The sequence below is a fragment of the Gorilla gorilla genome, chromosome 1 (genome assembly GCF_029281585.2).
Source record: "Gorilla gorilla gorilla isolate KB3781 chromosome 1, NHGRI_mGorGor1-v2.1_pri, whole genome shotgun sequence".
In the NCBI taxonomy this organism is placed as follows: domain Eukaryota; kingdom Metazoa; phylum Chordata; class Mammalia; order Primates; family Hominidae; genus Gorilla; species Gorilla gorilla.
Window position 1 is genome coordinate 180,915,567 of NC_073224.2, and position 20,344 is coordinate 180,935,910.

The 20,344-nt window shown below is 42.3% G+C and overlaps 1 long non-coding RNA gene across 2 annotated transcripts in view; it reads right to left on the reverse strand.

Annotated features, from left to right (window-relative positions):
• LOC101147157 (uncharacterized) overlaps nucleotides 1–20,344 on the reverse strand; it is a 67,814-nt gene that overhangs the window by 16,396 nt on the left and 31,074 nt on the right. Inside the window, exon 5 of one of the 2 annotated variants that reach the window (XR_008671039.2) lies at nucleotides 9,750–9,819. The exons of the other annotated variant lie outside the window; for it this stretch is intronic. This is a non-coding gene — a long non-coding RNA (uncharacterized lncRNA). The remainder of the gene's footprint in view (nucleotides 1–9,749; nucleotides 9,820–20,344) is intronic. 2 annotated transcript variants of the gene reach the window in all.

Genomic DNA, 20,344 nt, shown 5'->3' on the forward strand with positions numbered 1-20,344 from the left:
GGAGCCAACAATTACAGGAAGCAGCTGCCTCTGGGACTGGGACAACCAAAGAAAGAGGTTGGCATTATTAAAACTGAGAAATATGGGAGAGAAGGCCCTGCAGAGATGAAACTCAGATTCTGAGAAGGGACACTGCCTGGCTGATGATAGTGTTTCTGAGTTTGAAGGACAAGTCTCATTGGTCTGGGACCCAGATCTCTGAGGAGGGGGCTCAGATTGGTTAGTGTCACTGAGGGGGCACAATGAGGCTGTTTCTGTGAGTGTTAGAAAAACTGCAAATTGGATTTAACCATTGCTCCTGAAACAACTGCTGCTGCCAGGGTGAAGAGACATTGCTTATGAACATAGGAACGGGAAGTAAACGGAAAGGAGGAAGCAAACAGAAAGGAACAATTGCTTCTTTCTCTCCTCCGGGTGTGCAGCCTCCTGCTGTGGCCCCCATGGGCTGAGCTCAGCAGGTAACTAGCTAGTCAAGCTGAAATGTGATTTGCAGTGTTCTAGCTGCAGCATCTCGAAGTACACGTTGTGGTTTGTGAAAAGTATCTGAAATTTAGCATCCAAAGACCTGGAGTACTGGAAAAGCTTTTAATTGGTTTTCCTTATTTCAGTCTTAAATCTATAAACCATGCCTACTGCAACCAGAGTGATTGTCTTAATCGTAAATCATTTCTCTTTCTAAACCTACAATGGATTCCTACTGCACTTACAACTACTTAAACTCCTTGATCGGTTTGCAAGACCTTGTTTGGTTTCCAATGTCTCCAGCCTTGCCTAAACCACTCTTTCCCTCAATTGCTATATCCTGGCTACAGCAGCCCTCATGGGGTTCTTTAAATTCACAGAGCTCTGTGCCACCTGAGGGACTCTAGACTTGCTGCTCCCTTGGTACAAAATCTTCTTCCCCAATTCTCAGTCTAATTCCTCTTCATTTTTCAAAGCTGAGACTAAACATACCTTTTCCATTCTCTGATATTTCTGTCTCTTGGCTGGACCTTTATTGATGCAATGTAGGATTTTCCCTTCTCTAACTTTCGAGCTTTGAAATATCTATTTTTATCTATTTTATTGCATCATCTAAAAGTCTAAGCAAACACCCCCCTGCCATTTTTCTTACTGCACACTGTAAATATTTACATACAATTTAATGCACTTGTGTGTTTTATTTGTAACTACTAAATATCTATCTCAGCCATTGCATTTTGAGCCTTAGGAAGGCAGAAATCCTGTCAGTTTTTTTGTCTCATAAAACCATGGGTCTGGTACAGAGTCATTACTCCTTAATTATTTGTTAAGGAATTTGTAGGTTTTTATCTAGCCCCCAGATTAATGGTTGTGTACCTCATATTACTTTTAGGGAATATTTAAGTTCTTCAAGGACAGGGACCACATCTTATAGGCCTTGTATAGTAATGGGCAAAGAATAAGCATTGATGGGCTGGGCGTGGTGGCTCACACCTGTAATCCCAGCATTTTGGGAGGCCAAGGTGGGTGGATCACCTGAGATCAGGAGTTCAAGACCAGCCTGGCCAACACAGTGAAACCCTGTCTCAACTAAAAATACAAAAAATTAGCTGGGCGTGGTGGCGGGCACCTGTAATCCCAGCTACTTCGGGAGGCTGAGGCAGGGGAATCGCTTGAACCTGGGAGGTGGAGGTTACAGTGAGCTGTAATCATACCACTGTACTCCAGCTGGGGTGACAAGAGCGAAACTCAGTCTCAAAAAAAAAAAAGAAAAGAAAAGAAAAGAATAAGCATTGATGAAGTCTTGTTGCTTTTTTATTCATAGTAACTAGTCATATACAAGGTCACCTACAGACTGTCCAGATTCTTTGGTGCATTTTCAAGTCTTCTATCTGGAGCTGGTAGTTGTTGTCTTAGGGGACAAAACAGGGAAACTGTAGTCACAAGTAAGCATGGAAAACATATATAGAAGTGCTGAAGAGCATAGGCTACTGATTGCCTGGGTGTGAAACCCAGCCCTACCACTTACATGACCCAGATAACCCTGGGAAAGTTGCTTTGCTTATTCTCATTGTTTCAGCTGCCTCAACTATAATGGTAATAATAATGCCTTCTTTATTGGGTGCTGGAGGGTGTATTGAGGTATTCATATTCACAGATGCTAATGGAAAAATACAAACTTAAGTGAATATGTAGGACAGTAGTCCCCCCTTATCCTTGGGAAATACATTCTAAGATCCTCAGTGGCTGCCTGAAACCATAGATATTACTGAACTTTCTATATATTAGAGTTTTTCCTATACACATATATCAATGATAAAGTTTAATTTATAAATTAGGTACAGTAAGAAATTAACAGTAATAGCTAGTAATAAAATAAATTATAACAATATTCCAGCATCACTACTCTTGCACTTTGATGCCATTATTAAGAAAAATAAGGGTTACTTGAACACAAGCACTGTGATATAATGTAACAGTTGATCTGATAACTGAGATGGCTACTAAGTCGCTAACAGGCAGGAAGTATATACAGTGTGGATACATTGGACAAAGGGATGATTCAAGACCCAGGTGGGACTACGTGAGATTTCATCATGCTACACAGTGTGGCACACAATTTAAAACTTAGGAATTGTCTATTTATATAATTTTCCATGCAATATTTTGGACCACAGCTGAAACTGCCAAAAGCAAAACTGCAAATAAGGGGGGACTACTGAACTGTGTTTGGAAATATAAGCACCTGACAAATATTAGCACCTGCCTCTCAGCTAAATTTTACTTGTAACAAGGAGCTGCCTATATTTTCTGTCACCCTCTTCCAAAATAGAATTGGTTATGCAGTATCCCATGACCTGAAATCTTTATTTTCTATCAACACTACTTACATGCCAGGCTAAGACTTCTTTGTTCACCTCACCTTCAGGTGTAACACTCAGTTTTTTTATTTGTTTTTTTTGCAAGGCCATTCTTGTGTGTTAACTTAGATTTTTCAACTGCATTATATGTTTCTCAAAAGCCACATTTTAATTCTATGTTACTTTTCATTTTGCTAATGAGACTTTTAGGATACAAAGTGGGCTCCACATCTACTGCTTAATTCTATCCCAACACAAGGTGAAAGCCCCTCTTGATATCAGTTTAAGTAACTGTAACAGTTTTCGGTTGCAGAGAGTATATTTAATTCTTCTAGCTAGTTTAAGGTGGACAGAATTTTTTTTTTTTTTTTTTTTTTTTGGTCAACTATGCAGGAGACTATTATTCACCAATATCCATTTCCTTCCTTTCAAGACTAGGACTTTATCCCCTTCCAAGTTTTAGCTGGGCATTTATGTGGCTGCCTACATTGCAATTACATTTGCCAATCCACTGGCTGATAGATATGATCCTGTGGATAAATTATGGCAAAGGGGATGTGTGTAAAAGTAACACATAAGTGTTAAGTCATTTCCTTAAAAGGAGGCTGCTTGCCTTCCATTTCTACTCCCCTACTTCCCACATACGGGATGATGGGATCTGGTGGTGGGAAAAAGCTTCAGGTGGGAAACACTCTAGAGGTTAACAGGACACCAAGAAAGAAGAAAACTAAGTCATTGAATATCTTTGGGAGATAGAGCTACTATATTCCCCTGGACTGCCTACCAGCTTATAATTTTATGTGAGAGAGAAAAAAAACTTTTACTTTGTTTAAGTGTCCATTATTTATCTTGGTAAGTCAGCCAACACAATGTCCTAATTAAAATATATTAGTATTAAAATAGCTTGTAGAATTGAGCTTTTATAAATCATTCCAAAGCCCTGGGCAATACAGGGATCTTCTATTTTTTTCCTTGGGCCTTCTACGAAATGGAAGCTTTGGTTCCAAAACTACCTCAGCACTGCCCTAACCTAGAAGAGCTATGTTATGTATGATACAGTCTGTACCAACAGAATGGATGTTCAGTGCCTTGCCTCCTGGTCCCCACAAAGCAAGTGACCCAGCACTGGGCCCTCCACTGATGGGGCTGCAGAAAAACCAATCACTCTCACAACTATGTTGGCCACAGATGCAGTAGAGGCAGCAGAAGTGTGTCCCCTCACTCCTCCATTCCAGAATTTGTGCTCCTGCATCTGACTGGCCAAGCCTAGTTCTCACCCATTGCTTAGCTGGCTTAGCTGTGAGAGAGTCTAGGACATATCTTATTTCTCTCTAGATTTCACACTGGGGATACATACTAGAAAGAAGATAAGATGTATTTTGACTGCCAATCCACCATATCTGGCATAGTAAATTTTTCAAATCCTGAAGGTATATAGCTAATCAATAGATATTTTTGAGCATTTATTATGTGTCAGCTGCAGCATTAAGTGCTGTGGTTACAGCTCAGTTGACACAGTTGACCCTCAAAGGATCATCTATGCAATTTACAACTCAGTGTGCTAAGTTCTGTGAGGTGATGGGATTCAGGGCACACTACCCCCAAAATATGGCACCTGGGCATACTGAAGAAAACAGCAAAAGCAGGAAGGGGACTCTGACTTTCTTGTGCTCTTCTCCCCTGAAGTGGGTCTTAAAACCTAGGAAAGAATTTTTGGCCTTCCCTTAAGCAGATCATAAGACTTCCCTGTGAGAGGTGCCTTCCTTATACCTGGAAGAAAGGAACATTTTGATTTCTGAAGACACAGGGACACAGAGAAGAATCTGAACAACCAGCCTTGATAAGTTTCCTCAATTTATTCCCATTAGATCATACCGTTTTTGCCTTATCATATTTCTCTATGGCTGTCTATACTTCATCAAACCTAGCATAAAAATATTCAGATTTAACTGTTTCTTTGGGTCCTCATTTCCTTATGAAGGCTGCCATGTCACATAAAATGTTAAATATATTGATAAATATATATAAATTACATTAAATAAATGAGTATGTTTTTCTCTCGTAATCTGTCTTTTGTTAGAGGAGCTTCAGTCCTGAACCCAGGATGGTGAGGAAAAGGCATTTTTCCTCCCTTACAGAGGGAAGCCTGCAGCCCTGAGGAAGGCAGAGCAGGGCTGCTCATAGGGGCCGTACATACGCATGGGGAAGGGGATGCGCTGCTCAGGGAAGGCCTGGGCTGCTCAGGGAAGGCCTGGGCAGGTGATGCCTAAACTTAGTCCTGATGATGATGCACACCACAGCTTTGTGCTTGAATTTGGACTCTGATGTGAGACTGTGTTGAATCCCACTCTATCACTTATTAACTAAAACCTTGAGTAAGTTCATCTGTATGTCTGAATAAAAGGCAACATTTGTTTTTGTTCTTTCCACCTTTAAAAAAAAAACAAAACTGTGCTTCAGAAAAGAGGGAGTGACTTTACATTTGACTTTTTACAAGAGTCAGTGTTTCATTAAACAAAAAGATATGACATTACCTTGAGATAATTATCCATTAATTGGATGTGTGATGCCTTTGAAAGAAGTCACTCACCCAAGGTCACATAGCCAGAGGCTGGTGAAGCCAGAATTGCACTTTTCTCCATAGCCCACCTCTTAGCTATTAACCACAACATTCTTCTTGCCTACTGGCTGCTTCTCCCTGGTGCACATTCCCTGCTCTGTGAGCTAATTTTCAGGCAGAAATTCTGATGCTTAGTACTTTGCCTTTACTGTGTATTTTTCACTCAGCCTGCACCTTTGGCCTTGGTATCTCCCAACGTCTCAGGCAAAGACTCAACTCCAGCTCTGGGGCCCTGGGGAGCCCTCTTATGTTCTGGCCACTTTGCTGATTGATGCTGAACTCAGCCCTTTCTTGAATCAGACATACCCCAATCTGAGCATGTTTTCAGATCAAGAGGAGGGGGCAACACTATAGACCCCAGACATGCCAACAAGCTGGGATGATTCCATGTGCGTGAGGGAGCAGAATTCAAACTCTGTAAACAGCTGGCCTGCTTAGCATTTGTACGAGCACTCGCAACTCAATTATAGGCAATTCCCTTCTCCATAACACACCAGCCACCATTTGACTCATCTGCCACCTGTATAAATGCGAAGCGATACATAAGGGATTCCCAAACCTTTCCTCTGCCCCTCCCTGAATTTCCAGAGATGCCCTGACGTCACTAGCTTTACCTGTTTTTCCACCCTCACTTGTTCCTAAATCCACTTTGAGCTTTCTCTCAAACACTATGAGAATATGATTCGAGGCCTAATCCAGGGCTGGTGAGCCCAGTTCCCAGCCTGCCACTGCCTTAACTTACCTAGCAGTATTGAGCTGTATTAAAGGACTAAGGCTCACCTTCCATGTTACCCTGAGACTTAGAAGACATTTTCTTATAAAGTACAGAAAAATAAGCCTGGCTTCTGGAAGACTGCAAGCTGGAGAGGCAGCCTGAAGTCATGATTATTGGGATTCTAAAGATGGGAACTGGAGTCCTACTTCTGGTGCTGATAGGCTGTGTGAACTTTTGGCAAGTGATTCCCTCTACCCCTCTTGTTTCCTTCACAGTGAAATCCAGAATTTGGCTCGATGACATGAGGGCTTTTCAACTGCTAATATGTATATAAGTCACCTGAGCATCTGTTAAAATGCAGATTCTGATTCAGTAGGTCCAGGGTTGTCCTGAGATTCTGCATTTCTAACAGAATCCCAGGTGAAGCTAATGCTGCTACACAGTTGGAGTAGTAGGGCCTATATATGATTTCAAAAGCTCCCTCCCACTCCTGGTCTCCGTGTATCACATACTCTCTTAGTAACAATAACAGCTCCAAAGGGTTTAAATATATGCTTATACACACATTTATTAAATTACACACATCATAGGTCATTAAACCATCAAACAATACAGAAATATAAAAACACAGAATGTGGAAGCGCCCTGGTAACTCTACCTACCCAAAGAACTATTGTTAATGGTGCAAAGTACTTAAGAATATGAGGACCCATACAAAAGTTTATGGCCTTCAGCTAGCTGTCCCTGCCCAGTATGCCTCCAGTATGTTTTCTGGAAGGAGTTAAAGTTTCTTCTCTAGCTCAAAGTCACTGCAACACCCCAGTGTGGTAGATGACAAGGTGGCAAGCTTGGGCATATTAAGTGGAGGACCAGAGCTCTTTGTGTTGTATTCTTCTATGGGGATTTAGAGGTTATGGTGACTTCAGAAAGGGATCTTCACAGAGCTAAGGAAGGGAGAATGAAAATACAGGCTCAGAAATCCAGTCACCTGGGGCTTTCCAAATAGGGGCTTTTTCCTCTTTAATCTTTCTGTGGGGCCATTGCCCACTTATTAGGGGGGAAAGTTTGGTGCATGTTTTCCCTAGAAAATGTCCTGTGACATCAAAGAGTGACCTAATGGAACCAAGAACAATGAGAATTTCTTTAGCAATGGGGGCTCAGGATCAACTGGGTCCTGGCTATCCAGAGAAGAATGCTTAGCCCAAGGTACACAGGAGAGAGGGAGATTTTATCTTCTGCCACCTCAAGCATGCAGGTGAGAGGGCCAGATGCAGACTCTGCTCTTGCATATACCCTATCCTATTTAAAATGGTTTCTCCTAGGAGTTTATAGCCTAGAATGTGCTCATTGAATACTTGTTGAATGAATGAGAATCCTAGAAATTTCTATCACTCAAGGAGAATTTAAATGATCATAAGTAAAGGTGTTTGCGTGAATTCATTTCTGGTTTATTGAGGATTTACTAATAAGGATAGGGCTCTTGATGAACATTTTGAGGAGACAGTACGATACAGTAAAAAAGATCCTGGGCTTGAAATCAGAGAGACTGAATCCCAAGTCTACCATTTGTATATTGTTCATCTTTCAGCAAGTGATTGACATTTTTGGGCACTGTTGTCTTCAATGGTGAAAGAATGATTTTTGTCATTCTCACAAGATTAAACAAGATAATGGCTTGAAAGAACTGTATTGAGATGTACAGATGTCAACACATTATTATTATGGGGCATTAAAGGAAATTAAAGAATATTCCAAATTACAGTCACTTGAATTGGGGATGGCTTCACGTACAAGTGATGAGGATATTATCTCTCAGTTTCAGTTACAAATTCTTTCACCCCCATACTCTGTTTTGAGACACTGGGCTGGAACTCTACAAACCAAATTCCTTCTTTGTCAGCAGCTCCCTTTTAGGCCCTGCCAACAAAGGGATGCTCGAGAGAGACCGTATGACAGGCGGAGGAAGAAAAGACTGGCTGCTTCCTGTTTGCTTCCGTTTCTGTCACGTCAGGCTGGCTTCTTCACACTGGCAGCAGCACTTCCTTCCAGTTGAGTCCAGTTTGCAGTTTTCCAATACATGGAGGAGTAGACTTGTTGCATTGCCTCAGAGACACCAACATAGCTGCTGGAGTTTCCTCCAAAGAGGTCTGGCTTCCAGCTCCACAGAACTCCTCTTCCTAGCCCAGAGACCTCAGCACCAGCTGAGCAATTGCTATGCATTTGTGACCTGAATTCGAGTGCTCTGGGGCTAATCCTTCAAGTTTCTGCCTTTTAATCATTCTAACCTCTCCTTTTGTTTCCTCAGCAGTAGGAGTTGTAACTATTTCCTGTAATTGCTAACACTTGTTACTCTTTTTGTTATTATAGTTCTTTAGCACTTAGTTAACAATTCTTTATGTCAAATTCTCTCTTAAAAGTAAGCGAAGTGTTTTTTCTGTATCCTGAACCACTGCACAAATGGACATATTAGGCTAGGTTTGGAGAAGAAATAGGAGGAGAACTTGTATAGAAAAGAGCTCAGGAAACTCCAATAGTCCTTTATAAAGGTTCTTTGAAAAAATTCTAGAACGTTCCTAAGGTAAGTAGCTTCTGTGATGGCCCCCAATGATACTTACATGCTAGCATTCATGGCAGGATTGATTATGCCACTTCTAAGATTAGGTTATTTAAAAAATCTGTAGCTTCCATCTTAAGTACTCTCTCTTGTATTGCCAACTTTGGGGAAAACTAGCTGCCGGATTATTAGGTGGACCTATAGAGAGACCCACATACTGTGGGGCCACAGCCTGCAAACACATGAGTTAGCTCGGAAGCAGATCACCATCCCTGCCCCTGATAGCCCTCAGATAAGACTGCAGCCTCAGCTGACTGCTTACAACCTTGTGAGACGTTAAGTCAGAGACACTCAGCCAAACCACACCCAGATTCCTGACTCACAGAATTGAGATTAAAAACGTTTGTTATTTTAAGCTAGTAAGTTTTGGAGTAAGTTGTTATGCAGCGATAGAAGACGAATGAAGTTTCTTTTATTGAGAAACTATGGAAGGACGAAAAGAAAATATTTTTCCAACTTTATTTTCCTAATCAGTGAATATAGAAAACTGATTTAAGAACCAGCAGTTGTATATAATTATATTCCATTGATATTCTTTCAGTTTCTAAGATTTTACTTTCTCCAAACCTTAGTTTGTTTCTCTTTCTGTCTTCCTTTTTAGTGAAATATATGCTGTTGGAGAGGAAACTGGGGCAGAGAGAAATAATACATATTTCTAAATAATCTTCTGGCTCTAATTTACCCACAGGCATACCCTGAGCTAGGTATTAAATAAAGAAAAACTGTATATTTCAAACCCTAGCTCTCATTTCTAAGGCACTTACAAGTTAATTGAGATGACAAGACACGGACAAAATTAAGTAACCTAAGGAGACCAGGACTAATCAGGATTCTTGTTTGCAAACAGTGTATTTGTCATGGTAGGTTAACATCTTTAACAGGCAAACACAAAGTGTCAATGCTTGGACATTATGTACAACTTTATTTCTTGGCATGAAGGGACTGCAAGGCAGGAGGGGCTGTGTTCTATGTACTTACTTAAGAACCAGGAGCTCTGGGTCCTCCCATCTTGTGCCCCTGCCTTCCTCTAAGTGACATCAGTGAGCAGCTGGGGAAAGAGAGCAAATAGCTGATGAAGTGGGAAGTTTTTGTGGGCTAGCTCTGGAAGTACATCACTTCTTTTCATATTCCATTGGCCAGAATTCAGTTATACAGAGCCAAAGAACTGCAAGGCAGGCTGGGAAATGTAGTCAGCTGTGTGTCCAGGATGAAAAGGAAGTGAGGTTTGGTGAACACATAAATGCAGCCACAAACAAACAAATTCTTGTTGAATTCAACAGAAAAAAATAAATTGAAGTGGTATTTGCATAGCTAGTGCTACCAAGTAGAGTTGCGCAGGTTTTGTCCTGCAGAAAGTTTCCTGGGTGAGGGTGAGTGAAAGCTGTGTTCAGCTTGAAGAAAGGTTTGCTTCTTTCTAATGATCTACTATGAGGGACGTGCCTTTAAGAAACCCATACAAAGGCACTATGTGTGTCAGGACACCCTGTATCTAGCTTACAGAATCAACAAGAAGGCACAAGGGTGAGGCTTGGATATCAAGCAGAGCCAAATGCTGGTCAAGAACAATCTATTACAGTGTTGCTGGTGACCCTGCCACCACTGGGCATTCACTGCCATGTGACAGGACCCTGACACCCTGGAAGCTGTGTCCTTACATGGTAGAAATGGGTCTAGCTGGCTCTCTGGGGTTTCTTTTATAAGGGCACTTGTAAGGGTGGAACACACATGACCTAATCATCTTCCCACAGGCCCCACCTTCTAATATCATCACCTTGATAATTAAGTTTTAACATATGAATTTTGGGGGACACAAATATTCAGACCATTGCATCATCTTATTGTTTTCTCAGATCACTCCAGGGACCACTCATCTGGGTTCTCTGAGAAACAGACAGACACCAGATAGGCTTCAATGTGTGAGAAATTTATTAGGGAAAGTGCCTACCAGAGACAAGGGAAAGGAAGTTGGGAGTGTGGGAGAGAATGCAAGTGATGCAAGTTTGACCCCAAGTGCAGAAGAGAGGGGGGATTAATGAAGGGAAATTGGGCATTAAGGGTCTAGATTGCAGTGCACCTCTAAGAGAAGTGTGGCAACGTTGCTGGGGAGGCCTGAGCTAATGTTGGCTCATCAGAGGAGCCCCTGATCTCCCCAGGACTTGACCTATTTTAGTACTCCCAGAGTGCTCAGTGATTGGCTGGGAGCAGCAGTGGGAGCATGGCCCAGATGCAGGTGCAGAGATGGATTCCAGTGCCCAGCAATGAGGGCACTTATGCTCCATGTAGTTTGAGATCTGAGGAGCCCATTCTCATGGCCACCATAGCAGCAATTAGAATGCTCTAAATCAGTGGCTGGACTCAACTGTTTAAAGATTAAGCTTCAGTCATCATTCCAAAGAGTCAAGGGTAAAAAGCTCCCTGCAGGTGAAACCCTGTCTGTACTAAAAATACAAAAATTAACTAGTCATGGTGGCACGCACCTGTAGTCCCAGCTACTCAGGAGGCTGAGGCAGAAGGATTGCTTCAACCCAGGAAGTGGAAGTTGCAGTGAGCTGAGATCACGCCACTGCACTCCAGCCTGGGTGACAGAGTGAGACTCCATCTCAAAACAAAACAAAACAAAACAAAACAATCTCCTAACCCACGTATCTTTAAAATTAATTTCATTAACAAAGCCCTATTTATAATTTCTATTATGATAACTAATAAAACTTCTGGTGTTGAACAGAGATGAAAGTAACTGAAATGGCTCTGGAGTGGCCTTTTGAGTAAATGCTGGCTTAATACTCCAGCAGTGTGTTTTCCTGCTTAGGGTCACTAGACAACCATGGTGTAGAATAAAATAAACTGATATGGTTTGGGTCTGTGTCCCTGCCCAAATCTCATGTTGAATTGTAATCCCCGGTTTTGGAGGAGGGGTTTGGGAGATGATTGGATCATGGGGTTGAATTTCTCCCTTGTTGTTCTTGTGATAGTGAGTAAGTCTAATGAGATCTGGTTGCTTAAAAGTGTATCACACCTCCCCCTTCACCCTCTTTTCCTTCTCTGGCCATGTAGGACGTGCCTGCTTCTCTTTTGCCTTCCACCATGATTGTAAGTTTCCTGAGGCCTTCCCAGCCATGCTTCCTGTACAGCATGCAGAACCATGAGCCAATTAAACCTCTTTTTAAAAAAATTAATTGCCCAGTCTCAGGTATGTCTTTATGGCAATGTAAGAATGGACTAATACACTGACACAGACTTCCAGAGCTCACTGAATCTACACTGAATGACGTTAAAGCGCACTGGCAGCAATATAACATGATGATACCCATATATGGCAAAAATAACAAAGGTGGAGCAAAAATGACTAATATCTTGGAATCATCGAGATAATCCAAATACAACACTTTATTATTATATCTTACCATATCACGATTTAGTAGAATTTTGTAATATTATGGAAAGAAGCCTTTGATGCTATGGGATGACCAGAATTTTCTCATTTCCCTTTGCCAGGATATGAACAGAAGCAGGCAGAGGATGAAGCTGATGGTGTGCATGGTAAGAAAGGAGGGCTAGCCCTGTATGTGCTTAACATCTGCAGGATATGTATAGACAGGTAGCTGGATTAGGTGTATGCTGGAAGGAAGGGCTGCACCCCTGACTCTGTGCACAGGTGTGTCACAGGTGGGGAGACAGGAAAACACCAATCCATTCAGGTGCAACTTTTGATTGATCAGAATCTGTGTCAATATCACAATGAATATTTATACACAGCTTTGCTATTTTCAAAGCCTTTTCCTATACTACATTGTCTCGCTTAATCCTCATAATCCTGAAAAGCAAGTAGCATTTTTGTCCCCACTTTAAAAAGTTCGTAAGGCACACCTAGTCATTGTAAAGCCTGAATCGAAACTGAGTTCCCAGACTCATGGTCCATCTGTCACCTGTCACCACTAGTTCATGCTGAGGTTACAAAAGCAACTGGGATGTATTCTGTGCTTGCAAAGAGCTCTTCTCTGCAAGAATTCCTTGAGAACATTTGACACTACCGAAAATTCTGAGAAGCTGGAGAAAAAGTGCTTTTTCAATTCAGGTTCTGGGAGAGTAGGGGGAGTAGAGTCACAATGAAGGGAGGGTATTTGTGTGTGTATATGTGTGTGTGTGTGCATGTGTGTGTGTGTGTGTGTGTGTGAGAGAGAGAGAGAGAGATTGAGAGAGAGACAGCGCTTGAGAGAGACAGACAGAGGAGGGCAGACAGCAAGGCATGGCTAGCTACTGTCATAATGAGTTCTTTCCAGGCCAGTGCTTGCTTACCCCCCAGCTCTGATGGAGACACACACTTACTCCTTGGGAGAGGAGCCGAGGTGGCTTCCACGGCTCCAGCAAGTTAGTCTTGGGAGGCAGAAACCTGGAGACACTAGCTTGGTGGTTACCACATAGGTCCAGGCTTGGATCTCAGCTCTGCCTGTGACCTTGGGCCAGTTTATGGACTTCTACACTTTTACTTTGCTAAAATCCTAGCCTCCTAACCCCTCCGTCTTGTCCCCTCTCTCATTCCCTTTCAGAATTGCCATGTCGTACCCAGGAGTAATCTTTTAAAAATGTTAATCTACTGGGTGTGGTGCCGCATGCCTGTAGTCCCAGCTACTCGGGAGGCTGAAGCAGGAGAATTGCTGGAGCCCAGGAGTTCGAGTCTGCAGTGAACTATGATCAGACCACTCCAGACTTGCAACAGAGACCCTGTCTCACAATTTTTTTTTTAATTTTAAAAAGTGAATCTGATCAACTCAGGACTCCTGAAGCTTCCTCAATATTGTCATCAGTAAATAAACCCCAAAGATTTCTCATTGTACTTAGGACAAAATCTCATATCCTTTTCTCATGGAAAGGATTATGTGATCTGGCCCCTGCCTCCCTCTCTACTTCACCACCCCCTTCACTGACAGTTCTCCAGCCCCACTCTCTTTTTTGTAATTTACCCCAAGCAGCCACCTCTTCCCCACCTCAAGGCCTTTTTGCCTGCCTGCTTCTGGGGACTCCCTTTCCCTTCTTTTTACCTGGCTAATCCCTGCTCATTCTTTAAGTTTCAACTTACCTTCCTAAAAGAGGCCTGCCCAGAATACTTTGTTTGAATCCAACTCCTCAACCCCTTTCTTTTCCTTTAAAGCATTTAGCATGATTTACAATCATGCATTTGATTGTACAATTCCTTATTAATTTCTGTCTCCTCCCATAGGTTGTAGATCCCTAGAGAGCAAACAGTGTTTCTATTTTCTTCCTTTACGTCTCCTCCTGGAGTCAGTCACAGTGCCTGGTACATAGAAGGTACTCAAGAAATACATGGTGTATGAAGGAATGAATGATGGAGAGTCACATGTAAAGCACCTTGTCAAAGAACTTTAGCAGATTTTTGTAGTCCTGTCCCCTCCTAGTGGATACAGCCAAGCACCATTCTCAGGAGTGGGTGCAGACAGCCCTCACCCCAACCATCCACCACTGGGGAGAAGGCCCTGACCATGACCCTGTGGGTTAGCCAGGTGCAAAGCCCCCGAGGCTGTGGAACCAGGCTGAGCAGGTCCAGTGGCAGCCCTGCCACCCCGGAGCATAGGAGTGGCCTGGAGGGAGTGGGAACAGGTTGCTGGAGAGCAGGTCCCCTGGGTCCTCATCAGACTCAAACCCTCCCTGTCTCTTTTTCCCTACTGCAGAAAGCTATTCTGCCCTGTCCAATGCGAATGGATTGGCTGCTTGTTTTGTTGTATGTGCTGCTAGGCAACTGGCCTGTTTTTGCTTATTTACCTCCCCTGGGCCATTTCACAACACTTTGTAATAGGCTGTGCTCTCTCTGCTGCACATCTGGTTTGGATTGAGCCTGTCAGAGCTCCCTCTGCGAGGAGAGCTAGTACTTTCCCCAGCAGTCACCAAGACGGCCCCCCGGGCCTCTGGCTGCTCTTTGGTGCTGGACCCCTCTAGGCCTGCCCAGCCCCCATTCCCTCTTCACTCTGCACCTCCCAGTCTTTTTCAACAGTTCACACATTTCGAAGCCTGACGAGGGGAACTTTTGAGATGGAAAAAACTGACAAGTGTTCAAGGAATATTAGAGGAGAAAGGAAACTTAACAAGAATAAAATTTGAGTCCCAAACCCTCTCCTTCTCAACCGGAGAGGAGAACTGACTTACCCAATGGGACAGAGAGAGAAAGTGACAGACTCAAGACACTGCTTTCCTTGATATCACACTCCCCAAACTGCAGCTGTCTCATCAGCAAAACCACCCTGCCGATAGAGAGGGTTCATTTTGACATTACTAGGTTTGAAGGAAACAATAGGTTTGCCCTTCTCCCCATCCTACCTGAAAATTTCAAGTGGGGTTTCTGTAAAGAACCAAAAGAGAATCAGAGGTTTGATAGATGTCATCTTAGAGACAAAGGGAGAGAAATGAAATTTCCAACTTTTTTACCTACCTGCATAGAACATGTTGGCCAAAGCTGGGCAGGGGCAGGTGCAGGTGAGTGAAGGAAGACTGGGAACAAACACAAGACACCTCTCTCTGCAACTCCCACATTGTTCTGTCAAACACATTCCGTACACAGTAAAATCCAAAATCCTGACAATGGCTTGCCTGGCCCTGTTACCTCTCTGACCTCATCCTCCCCTTCACCCACCCTGGTACATTCAGCTCCAGCAATTTGTGCCAAGAGAGCAGAAAAAAAGGTTTTCCTCATGTGAAAGCAATGAGCCGCTGGGCAGAGCTCAGTGAACAGAGCAAGGACTGGATCACACACCCCTTTGTTCTGTTCATTGTTAGTTCTTGTACCTAGAACAGTTGTGCACAAAGATAGGGCTCCATAAGAATTTGTTGAATGAATGTATGAATGAATGAACAAATGAATGAGTCTGTTTTTCCTCCCAGCTTTTTCACATGATGGTATTTCCCTGTACTAGCCTCTCACTTACAACATAAAATGCTGATCTATCATCCTACAGTGTAAATCTCTCATGAGCATCCCTTTATCTCTCTGTTCCAGGTCACTGTGCTCCTGCCCATTTTTGAGCTTCTGGAATACAAGCTGTGCCTTTGCCTGGAATGTCCCTCCCAGTCTGACTAGGCATCTTCTGATAGGGTTTGACCTGGTTGCTTCTAACACTAGGATGGACCTCTTGGCAATCTCTGGATACCTTTCTGTGGTTTGTTATAATGGTAATTATTACTTATCTGGCTGCTTCACATTGATTAATTAGTGGCGGATAAGAAAACCAGATGGCTAGCTGTGTTGTAACAGACAGCAGTCCATGATCTCTATCCTCTAAGGTTTTCTAGTGATTCTTTTTCAGGTTTTTGTTTGCTTGTTTTTGACCTTAAATATAGACCACAAGGGTGTAGAGTGATATGCAAAGTGGAACCCTTGATTTATATTTTCTCCTCAAACTTTCATCTTCCCCAATTACCCACAGTGCATGGTAATACCATCCATTTAATTTCTTAAGACAAAAAAGCCTGGGACTTAGCAATTGATCATGAGTCTGTCTTTCTCTAGACCCAAGCCATCAGCAAGTCCTATCCATTCTACCTGCATGGCACCCCTCAAATTCATCTTCTTCTTTCTACCTCCATGGTCCAGGTTCCCAGCATTCTTGTCTGCACCGCTAACTCTTTATTTTTATTCTCCCTTGTCCAGCAAGTGATTGGAATCATGTTTTAAAACAAATTTGATCATGTTGCTCCTTTGCTCAAAGATGCCCAAATGGCTCCCTGCTGCATGTGGGATAAAAAGTCAAGCCTTTACCTTGGCCCTGGAAGCAACACTCTGGCCCCTGCTAACTTCTCCAACTTCAGTTGGTACCATCCTGTTCTCCACTTCTCGCTGTGCTTCAGCCACACCAGCGCTCTTTTTGTTCCTTGAACTGGGCAAATCATTCCATTGCCAGAGCTTTTTCATCACCTGTTTCCTCCCTTTGGAATATGGTTTCCTCCAGTCTTCACATGGCTGACTCACCTGTACTTTCAGATCTTGAATTAAATGACACCTCTTCAGAGAAGCCTTCCCTGACCAGTCCATTTGGAATAACATGACCTCCCTCCCCTCTGTACACACAGAGTCTTACTCTCTCATATCATCTTGTTTCAAGTTCTTCCCAACATGCACCACCAGATTTTCTATTTGTTGTCTCTCTTCCCCCAGTCAGAATGAAATCTATCAGAGCAGGAACCACTGTGGCTCCAGCACCTAGACATACAATAGGCTCTCAAAATGTTTGTTGAATGAATGAATAGATCAGTCAATAGTAACCTGAGAATAAACTGAGAGTCAGGCATCCTGGGTTCAAATCTTACCTGGCTGCTCTCAAGCTATGTGACTTTGAATATGTCATGTGTGCGCTCTGGGCCTCCCTCTCAATATCTCTAAAATGAGATCTGATTTAATGATCCCTAAAGTCCTTTGCAGCTTTCAGATATACTCTGATCCTATCAGCCGTTCAATATTGTTGACCATAAAAAATGGTCAAAGACACTGATGACAGCAATGACCCCAGCTATAGTTGAACTATTTTTTAATCCCAGGCAACATCCCAGGTTATATTTTATTTATGATTTATATTTAAGCATCATATCCAAAAAGTATTTGATGCAGCTCAAGTTTCAGGCCCACTTCCCCAAAGAAGTCCTTACTTGAACCATTTATACAGGGAGAAGAAGAAGCGCTCCCATCTAGATTGCTGTATCAGAATGGACTGTTATGATTGCAAATGGCAGAAACCTAACTCAATTCGACTATAACAATGAGGGAAATGTCTTGGCAGCTCTTGAAATCCATGGAAGAACAAAATGATCCAGGTGCTGGAGGGACAGCAACAGAGCTGGACCTCAGGTGCTGCTAGAGCCAGAGGCTCAATTCTCACTAGTCTTCCTTCCAACTTCATCTCTGTCTCTATCAGTGTATTGATATTCTTCTCTCTCAATACAGCCTGGTTCTTTCCACATAGTCCCAGCGCAGCATTTATCACACTCTGTATTAACTTATTTATTTGTTTTCTTGCTTACTTTCAGTCTCTCAGTACAATAAAATATGTTGAAGGCAAAAATCCTATGCATTTCTCTATCCCTTGCACCCAGTGAAGTGCCTGGAGCATAGAAGGTGCTCAATAAATATTAATTGCATAAATCAGTGGTAGAAAACATAGCAACCAACTTATTCAGTGTTTAATATCCAACAACTTTAGTTCCTGGAAAAAAGCTAACAAAACTCTCTAGGGTTCTGCTCAAAAAATAAAATGAGTTAATGAGAAAAACAAGTAAAATCTCAGGGAAGAGACTTATTTGTCCAGCTAGGCCATATGCTTACCCTTGGACCAAACAGTAGTAACTATTGACTGTGATAATGTCTTTGCATCTGTGTGAAGTAGGGGAGGAGAATCTTTTAGAAAAAGGTCATAGGAGGAAATCCCAGAGGAGTCAACACACTCACAGACTTGTTGTGGAGATCAAATGAGCCATTGCAGAAGAGGGTGCTTTGGAGAGCTATTATGAAGTTCCCATTTTTGTAGGTCAAAATTGATCAAATATTGGCAATTTTATATATTTCCACTTAATGTAAAAGTGTTAAAGGTGTTATATGGATGTAAAATATGACTAATTTGATTTCAAGTCAGCAGAATAAGAAAAGAAAACCATGTTTTTAAGATGAAGGGTTAAGTTGATTCCCTTTTATAATGATGGTAGCCAAATAGGGTTAGCATGTGCTTACTTTATGGGGAGCAGTGCTACATGGGTTATCTCATTTTTTTCTTCCAACACTTCCATGAGGTAGGTACTAATAATTACATCCCCATTCTACAGACAAAGAAACTAAAGTTTCAATGAGGTTAAACTATTTGCTCCAGATGACACAGTTCAAAAAGTGACAGAGCCAGGAATTGAACCTGGGTTTCTTGGCCATTTGTTACACTATGTTACAGAAGGAGTCAGAGTTCAGCTCCCCTTTGAAAGCTAATCCACTACTACCAGAAGACTGAATCTTTCCTTTTCCTGTGAATCTACAGACCTGGGTTTACTCTGCTTCCAAGTCATTTGTATGGCATTATAAGTAGTAGAGTATGTGTGACCCATTGCCAGACACATCTCCTCGAGGGCCTATCTTAATCACCTTTGCCCTCACAATGAGCCTTACATTCTACTCAGCCTGTGAAATGTACTCACCAAAGGTTCATTGAGGTAGGCAGAAGACAAAAGATAATTTGCTATCACAAAAGGATGTAGTCCTTGGTCTGCAAGGACCACAAGTTCCAGGGTGTTGAGAGAGACGGAACAATGGGAATGGCAGGGACAATTATAAAGACAAAGCTCTCATTTGTTGAGAGCCTATTAGGTTTCCGAAAGTTATGTCCAGGATCTTTAGTTTTTCTATTGCCTTGCAAGGTAAGTGGTGGTATCTCCAGATCTTACTGCTTGAGAGCTACAGATTTGTGTTATTTCTAAACTGTAAACATCTCTGTGATTACCAAAGTTGGGCCATGAAGATGTGTTTGCTCTAATTAGGATCACACAAATCACTGAACCTAAAAACTATCCACAGCTAGAATTTCACAGAATTCCATTCTGGGCAGGCCCCTAAATTTCTCCTGAATTCAAACCTCACCCACACTCCAGAGCCCTACAACTGTGTCAAACAAATGCTTGACTTGATTTTATACATGAACTTGATCTTGAGCCATGGAATTTCAGTGCTGTGCCTGCAAGTCTGGAATTTAAATATTAGCTTTCCCAACCAAGATAGCTTTGATCTCTCAAGTTTACACACATAAGTATTGATAACATGGCTCGAATCACAAGCAAGAGCACCAGGGCTGTAGCCCATGGCTGCCAAATGTGTGCATGTGTACACAGATCTCTACTGAGATCAAAATAGACTTAGGTTACACAAGTGCTTATCTGATGGAGGTGGGAGCCCCGCACATGGGCAGAGAAACAGAGCTTACTTTCATGCAGCCGCTCTTACTTGCTGCATCCTACAGGACAGACTTAAGAGTGAACTGTAGGTGAACTCTGGCGTGACCAGGCCATTACAATATGGCCCAACCTTCCTTAATTTTCTAAAGTCTGATTTCTCATTTGGGAGTGGCTGCCATGGTTAGCTACTATTTTTTTTTTTTTTTTTTTTTTTTGAGAGGGAGTTTCGCTCTTGTTGCCCAGGCTGGAGTGCAATGGCGTGATCTCGGCTCACCGCAACCTCCACCTCCCAGGTTCAAGCAATTCTCCTACCTCAACCTCCCGAGTAGCTGGGATTACAGGCATGCACCACCACACCTGGCTAATTTTGTATTTTTAGTAGAGATGGGGTTTCTCCATGTTGAGGCTGGTCTCGAACTCCTGACCTCAGGTGATCTGCCTACCTCGGCCTCCCAAAGTGCTGCGATTACAGGTGTGAGCCACCGCGCCCAGCGGTTAGCTACTATTTGCCAAATATCTGTCTTGCACCAGGTACTTTATGTGTTTATATAATATTAATATCCACATATATTTATATTAATATAAATATCCACTTATATTTATATTAATATAAATATCCACTTATATTTATATTAATATAAATATCC